Source organism: Haplochromis burtoni, unplaced genomic scaffold, assembly GCF_018398535.1.
Source record: "Haplochromis burtoni strain Fernald_Lab_line unplaced genomic scaffold, NCSU_Asbu1 Contig_409, whole genome shotgun sequence".
Lineage (NCBI taxonomy): Eukaryota > Metazoa > Chordata > Actinopteri > Cichliformes > Cichlidae > Haplochromis > Haplochromis burtoni.
Window position 1 is genome coordinate 65163 of NW_024582770.1, and position 11702 is coordinate 76864.

At 38.2% G+C, this 11702-nt stretch overlaps 1 protein-coding gene across 1 annotated transcript in view; it reads left to right on the top strand.

Moving 5' to 3' along the window:
* The window catches only part of LOC102301797 (zeta-sarcoglycan), a gene marked incomplete at its 5' end in the record, with an annotated part of 177496 nt that overhangs the window by 57377 nt on the left and 108417 nt on the right, over window positions 1-11702 (top strand).

Genomic DNA, 11702 nt, shown 5'->3' on the forward strand with positions numbered 1-11702 from the left:
AGCTTGTGTGTCTTGTTCAGTGGTGGTCGTCTTTCAGCCTTTCTTACCTTGGCCATGTCTCTGAGTATTGCACACCTTGTGCTTTTGGGCACTCCAGTGATGTTGCAGCTCTGAAATATGGCCAAACTGGTGGCAAGTGGCATCTTGGCAGCTGCACGCTTGACTTTTCTCAGTTCATGGGCAGTTATTTTGCGCCTTGGTTTTTCCACACGCTTCTTGCGACCCTGTTGACTATTTTGAATGAAACGCTTGATTGTTCGATGATCACGCTTCAGAAGCTTTGCAATTTTGAGACTGCTGCATCCCTCTGCAAGATATCTCACTATTTTTGACTTTTCTGAGCCTGTCAAGTCCTTCTTTTGACCCATTTTGCCAAAGGAAAGGACGTTGCCTAATAATTATGCACACCTGATATAGGGTGTTGATGTCATTAGACCACACCCCTTCTCATTACAGAGATGCACATCACCTAATATGCTTAATTGGTAGTAGGCTTTCGAGCCTATACAGCTTGGAGTAAGACAACATGCATGAAGAGGATGATGTGGACATAATACTCATTTGCCTAATAATTCTGCACTCCCTGTAGTAGCATGCTTTATTTCTATGTGCAAGAAGGGGAATAAAGTTAATAATATTTTGCTAAGAACTTCTGGAAGTTACAGGTGGCAAATTTCCTGCCATGATAAAAAACAGCCTCAGGCTGAATAATACATTTACAAATGCATGGGCAGAAACCTTAATGTAAACTGAAGGGACAGCAGTTAATGCTTAAGGTCTAGTGAGTAATTCAAGATAATAAATACATTCAAGATATTTAAGTGTGAATGTGTGTGTGAATGGGTGGATGACTGGCTGTGTAAAGCGCTTTGGGGTCCTTAGGGACTAGTAAAGCGCTATACAAATACAGGCCAGGCCATATTTAGACTCTGGTGTGTCTTTTCCCTGCCTTCAAAGCAGTAAAACTTCTTTTTGCTGTTTTGTTGTTTTAGGGATTGTTGGTTTGTTGCAATTCTCCAGTACAAAGATTTGTTAGATGAGGGAGTATGTGTGCAGTTTTCCTGAAGTCTGTTCGCCAAGTGATTTATCTGTTATCTACTATTCATTTCTTATGTGATCTTTCCATATTGCCCCAAAAAATTTTAACGTGTAGAATCGATGCTGTCAACAATTTCTTGTTTGTGCTTTTAGCAAAGTATATACATAAAAAAATGTAAACATTCTGAGGAACTTCAGACAACCTTTCAGAAAAGACTGAATACATACATAATCAAATAGATATAACAGAATTGCACACTGAATGGGGAAAGGTTATGGCCAACCATATATGTCTCATTTGAAGCAGGTCTAATCCAATCCCCAGAATAGCTGCAGTCTTTCTTTTCGACTCTACCGATCTCAGTGCTTAGAAGATAGATTTCTTAAGGTAATTTAAGCTACTTTAGATTTAATTTTTAATTTAATTAAGGAATGAAGACGCAGATAGACAGACAGACAGACAGACAGACTGATAGACAGAAAGACAGACAAACAGATCTGGAGCCAGCGCAGTAACACAGCAATAGATCTGCCACTAAGAGAATCCCTGTGCTGTACTCAAATGCCAAACTGGTACAACTGAGGTGATAACTGAAGAGCCTGTTTTCCCTTAAGATGTTGGAACTTGGCAGAACTGTAAAACAGGAAAGCCAATTATCATAGCAAAACAATGGAAAAATTCTATGAGTATGAGGCTCTAAAGATGGCGTTTGGGAAATTCAGTATTCCAGCCAACAATAAATTGTCTGTAATTAAACTGGCGATTCATAGCTTAGCCAGAGGATTGTTCCATATGCAACAAACCTGAATTCTGAAATTACAACACACAGGAGAATAAATGAAAATGCCCTTAAACTTTAATCCAAGGGCCAAATATGAGACACTTGGAAATTGAATTCAGTGAAATTCACTGTGTGTGTGTGTGTGTGTGTGTGTGTGTGTGTGTGTGTGTGTGTGTGTGTGTGTGTGTGTGTGTGTGTGTTCATGTGTGTGTGTTTCATTTATTTTTTATTTTCTTCAATAAACAATGTTACAATATTGTTTATTGTCATATTTTTACCCTAAAACCCTCTAAGTCCACAATCACTGAATCATTTTTTTGACAGAGAATTACTTGAAAACACTTGACTACACATAAACTATTATTGGCAAACATAACGTATCAAAATCCAGGTGGGGTGTTGACAAAGCAACTGGTAAACATAATATGATTTCTCAGAGACACTAGTTTGAAAGCGTTGGCTTGCCTGTTCCTGTTGCCTGTTTTATTAAACTTGATGCGCTATCTCCTCTGCATCATCAAGGTTTTCCTTCCTAACGTGCTAAAGGTATTATTAAAAAGATTTTCACACTGCTCTCCTCCTTCTCTACACATATGTTGGCCAAAGTGGTCAATAAGAGAAAACTTCTGTTACAATGATAAATCACAGAAGTTTATCTGTTTGCTAGTTGTAGCTCTGTTTCCACACAAGGCACAGCTCCAAGCTAATCTAAGAGCTGTGAAAGCAGAGCCAACTACAGTCTGTCTAGCATCAGTCTCCGGCCAAAGACCTGAGGTTTATCCACAATATACATGTACAGGCACCCTTAAAAAGCTGCTGGAAGGTTCTAGTCATTGTTAATGTGGGACTGACAAACTTGTGAAATGGAGACACGCTACGGTTTCCAGTGGGATCCAAAGCAAGTGTGCTTCATGCAAAAATAGGAATGGATGCAAACAACCAAAAAGGTTTATGACAGAGCACTGTTTGAGCTGAAAGGAGAGGGATCAGTTTACTTTGGTGTATTTTAATTGATGTCTATTTTTTGGTTTGACTAAGTACTCACTGCTTGTCCTGATAAATGGTAATGCATAAACAGTTGTTAAGACATACAGGACAACTGCTGGTTAGATCTCCAGGAAGATAAAGACCCAGATTAGTGTGTGTGATATGCTGTAGAGTAAAACTATATAAACCAAAAACTTATAGGCAGTCCTAATATAAAGAGAGCAAAGACTTAAACTAGAGAGTCTGTTAGGACTGGATTTCATGCAGTCTTATCTATCCACCCATCTATTCATCCATCCATCTATCCACCCACATGGAAGTTATGTACAATCTCTGATGCATCCATCCATCCATCTTCATCCGCTTTGTCCGGGGCCGGGTCGCGGGGGCAGCAGCCTAAGCAAAGAGGCTCTGATGCACTTAAAATTATTCAGTTCCTTATTATTATTTTTTTTTTAATTCTGTTTAGATGTCAAAGAGTAGTGGATGCAGAGTCACAGTGTAAAGAAAATAAAGACTAGAAACAAAGTAACACAACAAAGGGAATTAAAAGTAAGGGCTAAACATTACATAGAGATCAAGGCAATATATATCAAAGGAATAAATAAGCTGAAGCTTGTCACTAGACAACTTTAAAATTAAGTGATGAGAGAACAGCTAAAGTTGGAGAACAGTAAGAAGAAAATAAAAAAGACAGATAAAAGAAATGTGTCTTTGTATTTATCCTTTATTCCGTTTGCCCTATTTCGACTTTCTTACCTTTGGGTCATTGTTACTGAATTTCTTTAATATCCCATCATTTAGACGGGAAGTACAACTGAATACAAAGCACAAGAGATAATTTGTCATCAAAATAAAACAGGAAATGAACTTGACACAGACGGAGGGAAAAACACAGAGACGAGACTAGGACATGAAAGGGAACCAACACCGTCAAACAAGAAACCAAGAACTAGAACTATAGTTCTTGAAGCACTAGGAAATACTGAACTCAGAACAGTATAATACAGAGCATGAACTTAAATTATAAAAAAGCCCCCCAAAAATCAAAATGCCACGTCAAAGACCTGGATCATGACAAAAGCAGCACAATGTTGCACTGTATTTGTATTTTTTTTTTTTTATGGTGCACTGATAAAAAATTTTACAAAGCGCTGTTAGCCTATGCTGAAATGCAAATAGTAGTTTACTATCTACTCCAATTACAGTTTGTCAAAAATAAACGAAAAAAATAATCACAACATCCACAGGTTTGCTATGTTTTAACAGCATATGTTGCAAGGAGATGATTTTCATGAATGAGTGATTAAAATAGAATAAAACTGAGTACTGTGTACTCTGAAGGTTAGCAATGCTATACATTATATTTAATTTTTGTAACTTGTTATAATAATCAGGTTATGTTTTTAATCCAGAATCATTTTATATTCATTAAACTATTGAGTGACTCCTCATGTTCTCTGGATCAAGCCAACTGTAATTTGCACTTACCAGTAAGGAGGCAGTTATTATGAACAAATTAAGTCCAAGTCACTCTTGCATCTCTGTGGTACTTAGATGGCAGGCAGGAATTAGCATGAACGTGATGTGACACATAATGAAACATTGTATTCAGTGCATGTTACTAAAAAATAAATGATTTCCAACAGGTTTCTTTTTTTTAGTCCACGGGTTGGAACTATATTCTGTTCTTTTTGTCGTTGTCATATCTTATTTCTCCTCAGTATGTAAATTCCCACTTGTTGCTCTCACACTCTCCTCTCATCTCTGTAAACCATTCCCATGTCCCATTTTATTCAATGTTTTGCCATCAAGAGAATCCACTTCATCTCTCTTATGTCCCACCCTTGTAAACCATTCCCAGTAATTATGAAGGCAGCAACTCGACTGGGGATTTCATCACATGGCTCAGAGCTCTGAGGAGAGGCCAACATCAGGAAATCCCTGTCACAGCAATGAGACACTAACAAACCACAAGATATACTGAACTGCTAGAAAATGAGCTAAAAAGCCCAGAGGAGCTCTGATTAAAACCTCAGTTTGGAAACGAAATGCAAGCACAAAGGTTGCCCCACTAAAGGATGTTAGAGATGGGGTTTGAAAAAACAATTATTTTCCTTGCTTGATTGTCTTCATGCAAAGAGTGATAAAATTGCATGGAATTTGCACGGCTAAACAAGCTTAGTGACTTATCATTTTGCAGCCAAAGAGCTAATTGTTACACTTAATTGGTTTTTGGCACAGAATAAATTATACAAATCCTATAAGATAAACACTCTAAAACTTTGGTCCATTGGAAAAAAAAAAGTTCTGAAACATCTTGGAAATTCTGCCTGATTCCTTCTTCAAAGCTTTTCTAAGCGGACAAAGAATTGGACAGCATTTTTCTTGTACTGTTTAAAAGGCTTGGGTCTTTATAGAAAATAGGAACATGAAAATTCCCACCAGCCTCAAGCCCCCAGTGAATCAGAGTATTAAATTTGAAGCAGCCATATCCTTCCAACACTGCTTCTCTAGGGTAAGTAGGAAAGGCCTAGCATACATTATTCAGTGGTTATTACTATAGGATTGTGGCGTTGAGCAGGATAAAAGTAAGTACTGAGGGTAAAGTGAAAGACATTTAACTCACTGGTCACTTTGGAACAGATGGATTTATATTATTATAATTTCATTCTCTGACTGCATACATCAGTGACCGGAAAAACAAAACTATCTGGCTATAGACAGCGGTGGTGCTATTACTTATTTCCACATGAGGTTCAGTTATGTGCAATTTATTGTTTGCGCATTAGGCTCGAAATGGATAACCTTGAGGCAAAGGATAAACCAGCAATGATAACTGATATACATTAGCAGTAAACTTGCCGCCTGTAGGCTAACCATAGACCAGAGATGTAAGTATTTATTTCTGGTAGCTGCTACCTGATCCTGTCTGGCTTTGATGGAATGGATTGTCCTGACTTTGCAGGGGTGACGGGGTTAAACAGAAGCGTCTGTGTGGCCATTAAAGAAAAAAAAATGGACTCTCTCGCTTGCTCTCTCTCTGTCTCTCTCACACACGCACACATATATATATAAAGCAGAACTCACACACACACCCACACACACACACACACACACCCATATCCATGGGTTTAGCACAAATGAAAAGGGATCTGTTATGATCCCTTGGAGAATTGAGTTGAACAGGGACAGAAAGGAAACCACAAGAGGAAAGACGGATACCAGAGGAATGAAATAGCTATAATGATTGGTATGAAATCTTCAATTAATTTTTTAATACAGTTTCATTCCTGAGATTGCTGTGCAGAATCTATGACTCTGCAGAACCAAGCTTAAACCCAGGTATTGGAAACTACCAAAGTACGAGTCCTTTAAGAGTGAAAAGTCAAATCAGGAAGTAGCCATATTATATTGTTTTCAGTAAAAAGTATTCAGAAACCGCAAGTCTGTGTTTAAGTGTGTATCTGTGTGTGCCGCTGAAGGTCTAAGAAACTGACCCTGATCAATAATCTATGAGCACCAACACGTCTGTGTAGGCAGGCAGAAATGCATGCAAGCAAACACAACATATGCATTTAGAAATATTCATGGACAGAATATAAAATATATTGTCTCACACATTGCACACACACTGTGCACTTCTTCCACATATTGACTCGGGCAAACAGCAGTCACCGTCACCTGCATACTTTTACAAACAAAAACTTGTACAGAGTAAACTTATTTCTCTTTCACCTCAAGTATTTGAACCACAGGAGAATATTTCATGGTAAATGGAGCATTGCAACTTTATCTTCTCTGCTCTCCTCCCTACCTCTATCCTCTGCACTTATCTTTTCTCTTTTCCTGTCCTCAAGCATTCCACAGGACACAGGACTTGAGGGAGAATTTACTTATATGGCCATGATGTAGCCAAACACATTTGTTACTACTGATATGGATGTTCTGCGTGTCTCCCTAAATGAGATGTCTGAATTAGGTTCTCAAAGCCTGTTAATGTTTCAATATAAACGACATACTGTATTATAAATGCCTTGGTTGTGAGGACATACAGTTATACTGACCAATGTGGAGAGCAAAAAAGAGTAAATAAAATAAACATTATAATCACTATTTCTTTTAAGAAAGCTCCATTTTGTAATGCAGTATTGTAAAAAGTGGTACATCTAACTTTAGTATCTTGAAGTATTTCTTGCTCAGCTGGCATTTATTTTCCTTGAGCTGTGTGACTTTGTTGACTGGTCGCTTAAGCACCATACATTATCATGAAGAAGCAGAAAGCAGAGGGCTGACGTAGCGACTTCAGTTTATAGATCTATTTGGTGTGTCTATCTCTAAAACAGATGCTCTGTGGTTTACCCTACTCTGCCTCCCATCTCTATCTTTCTCCCACTCTTCTTTTTCTCTCGTTGCTCTTTGTAAGATTTATCACTCTGCAACCCTGGAGCTGGGAGGTCCCTGCGTACACCTCTTGTCCCTCTATACCCGTACCTCTTTGTCCCACCCTCTGCCCTCAGTGTTCTTGAGGCCCTTCAGGCTTTCTCACATTTTCTTAATTTTTCTTTGTCTCTCTGTGGTGAGTAATTACCTGCTTTGTGCAGGCTAGTCTTGCAATGAAACCTGGTGAAACAGTTGCTGTGTTTCATTTGGTATACTTCTGCACTTGCTATTTTAAGTGCATTAGTGCATTCACAGTAGATGCATTGCTCTGAGTACAAGGAGGGTATGATGACGGTGAATTAGATGTGAGTAGAATGCTATACACTTCTTGACCCGAAAACTTCAATAGTGACTGAGCTGTAGTCACGAAAGTTAATTTCCCATTGATTCTCCTCATGGACATTTCAGAAAATTCTCATGTAAATGAGACAACTATCTATGAGGTCAATAAAAGCAATGAAGAAATTTGCTTTAAAAAATGTCATTCCTTTTGACCAATGGTTCTTAAGCTGGGTTTGATCGAACCCTAGGGGTTCGGTGAGTCGGTCTCAGGGGTTCGGCAAAGCCTCCTCCGTGACATGCACGGCTCATTTTGTCCACCAGTAAAAAACATATGAATGTCTTGAATTTGAAAAAAATCATATTTTATTTTTCACTAAAGAGGGGTTCAGTGGCTGCACATATGAAACTGGTGGGGTTCAGTACCTCCAACAAGGTTAAGAACCACTGCTTTTGACAGTGAAGGAACTGCTCATCCCATAATGCATTGGAATTCCCAGATTCCACAGCAAAGGACTTCTAACTTTCTCAGATTTAATCCGTATCATAATATTAATAGTATATCCTAGTCATCAGTGTGGTACAGTGCTCCATTCCTGACTTAATCACTCTCATAGCTAATAGCAAGTTTTCTTTGGATAGATACAAGATTGTGGTGGATTATCAAAATCCAAATAGAGAATATGAATGAGGTTTTTACTTACATAACCTATCTCTTGAGCTCTATAGTCACCATTCTGGCTACTTAGTAGAAAAGGACGAACTGCTAATTTTTAATCGATTCAATCTCATTCTTGTCTTGAGATTTGAACAGATTACACAGATCTCACATCTGTAGATAAAAGTCTTGTAACGAACGCTGGTGACCAGTTAAATAGATGATAAGGCTTATGAATGGACATTAAGAAGCTTGAACATATTCAGTCCAAATACCCAGAGTACACACAAGGGCACTGCTAGTTTATTGTCTCTGGCTGTGGGAACAGAAAACAGCACATTAGCACTGCATGCCACCAAGCACATTACTTATTTAATAGTCTATGCTAGATAACTGAATTAAGGTTGAAAGAGGAATTGGGAAACCCCCACAGGCATTTTATCATACAGTGTTTGATTAGTATTGTATTTAGCCCTGAACGATTTACTATATACTTGACTTAACTGATAAATTAAAACAACTTTGTAATTTTAACCGCATCAACAAAAGAGCTTTAGAGGACATTTATAATGAAAAGGTTCCACACATATCAATAGAGAGACATAAAACCACAGCAGACTAAACATAATCATTCTACTATATTGAGATCTCAGTTTTCCATAAATGAGTTTCCTCATATGTTGCATCACATTCAAAAAGTAACAATTCCTAAAGGTTTGAGTTTGAGGGGATATTGCAGAAGAAGCAGTCACTTGCATAGTCGGAGAGACAAACATGAGAATCGAGCTGACCAGAGACAAGAGAGATTAAAGTTTTTTTTATTAGCATGACAGCCAGAAGTGTCGCTTGTTTAGCTTATATCCATAGCCATTTAGAGTCAGTCTGTTAGTGAGACAAGCAATCAGCACGACAGTCAGGAGAGCTAAAAGCTGTTATGATGCTGACGGCAAAGATGAATCAGTCAAATGCATCTTGTATGAGGCTTGACTATATTACTATCGAAACAGCTAATGTATGAAGTTAGACCGCTTGTGAGACCAATCACGAGAGACAGATAGGAGAGTTGAAAGCTGGAGTAATAACTAAATAAAAATCACTTTTGAACCATGTGTCCTGACCAGACTAGTCAGGCAGTCAGTGACATACCAATGAAACAGGAGAGCTGAGAGCTGCTTTTAGGACCCATCTGTACTGGGGGCTGGAGGCTGTGATGATGAGCCACCCGTCTACAGCTTATTATTACCTGACTAATTACATTGGCTACCTCAGGCTGGCAGCCCTATGCCTGTATCCATAATCAAAGCAAAAATTTAACTATTAACTTAATTAATGGTGCAGTGGTGTATGTTGTGTCAGCTCGCAAGAGAGAGTATGGTGCTTGTGACTGTATTTGTTCCTCAGTGCATAGTTTGCATTATTCGATGAGATTTATGAGTGAGACGTTAACAACAAAACCAGAGGGACAATAATGGATGAACAACACAAAGCATATGTGAGATATGTATGGATATTTCCACGCTATACCTTTGCACTAGTACTGGTGGATTTGTTTTCTATGCATTTGATACGATAAACATTGTATACATTTGTTTTTCCTTTTATTTATACATTTTTCTTGCTACACTGGTGTAAGGGTTCAGTGTTGCTCCAACCAAAATGTGTCCTCTAATAAATTAGTGGACCGCAACAATGTCTTTAAATTTTAAAAGCACAATCATACAACCATAGCTAATTTACTTCACTAAAATAAAGTTTGTTACTTATTATTGTTTCATTGTAAACTTTTTCCCCCCTAAAATTTTGTTTTAAAAGCACTAGTTTTATATGTGTGTATATGTGTGTGCGTGTGTAACTCCGTGGTAACTTGCAAAGTGTGAAAAGAACAAAATTTATCTCAGGATAAATGTGTGTATTTTTCCATGCAAACAAGACTAAAATTATTTATTTATTTGTTTATTGCTAGAGGCCTAGCTCATATTTAAAGGAGCCAGTTTTTGCCTATAATTGTCCTTTATACTGTTCAGGCTACTAGTGGTGCTTTCTTGTTCTGGGTAAATTGGAGCTAGTTTGATCAGTGTTAGGTGTCACTGCTAGCAAAGAGACAAACAACTCTTATTGTTTGCTGTTTATGTGCTTTTGTGGCATAGGTTTTGGGCAATAGGCAAAGCTGAACATCACCAAATGGTAACTCAATTAGTATTCATACTAAATATGAACTATGATTGCTGAAACTGAGGTTTTTCTTAAACTTGATCTGCAGCACTCTCTTAGTAGCTTTAAGGGAAGCAAACAGTAACAGCAGGTTGAGTATTTATAAAGCAGCTGCCCTGGGCCTTTAATTATCTGAAGACTGCGTCTATAGAGCGTTCTTCAGATGGTAGGAACATGCTCTGAACTAGTACAGTGGGCGCTATGGGTAGATAATACATTGTAAAAATGTTGCCTTTATTTTCTACAGAGATAATAAAGGCTGCACACTGGGGTATTGTGTGTCAAATGAGTGAATAAAAGATCTTATTTTAATAGAATTAGGAATGCAAGTGACGAAAAGCTTTTGATTTTCAGTCTTTGATTACTGCTAATGTCTTTTAGGGGGAACTGACAATTTTCTCATCAAGAAGGACAAGACAGTATTGTTACTTTTTCATACATCGTGGGCAACATTCAGCTGTCGTATAACGACGTTAGCAACTGTTTAACATGTAGTCATTATTTGGAAACTTTATATCCATAGATTATATATGCATTTAATAGAATAAGACTTCCCATCAATGGTTGCGCTTTAAAATGACAGAGTCCTGCGCTAACACAATAAGACCAGGCATGTTCGTCCACACCGCCCATTGAGCTGGAATGATTCAAGGCATATTACATCTGTCATAGTTTTCAAAGCACCCTTCACTTTTAACAGAGTGGAAAGATAATACAGTGAAGCCTATCACACGCCCCGTTGAAAATAATTAATCCAGCGTACATGTGTTAGGAAATAGAAGAGAGACGCATTGCACAATAAACTGAGTGGAGCACTCATTTGTTGTTTAGCAAATTTGTTACCCGAGTCTGTATGAGTGGATTATGTGTTTCTGCGTACACATGCACACAAGCTTGAGTGCTTTGAACTGAAAGTGCCCTTTCAGGTGTTAATGTTTGCATGTGTTCATATCTAGAATGTGCATTTATCAAAGTGTGTATGTGAGGTGTACAGTCACACGCAAACGTTGTTTGCCACATGTTGTCTTGTGTACGTGTAAGGCTGTTGTATGTGTGTGTGTGTGTCTGTTCATAACTTTGTGTACCCATAACACTTATGTTCATGCAGCGGTTCATGTTTGCATTCGTGACTCCCAGGAGCCCCTGATGCTCTAAAATAGAACACAGACAGGTGTGCCATATTAGGAATTTGGTCTTCACTTGCATAAGCAGAACAATAAATATCCATCCATAACAAATAGCACGACAGAGAATGGGTGGGTGAATGAGGGAGATTCAGTCAGAAGAGGATGGAAAGGGGGGGG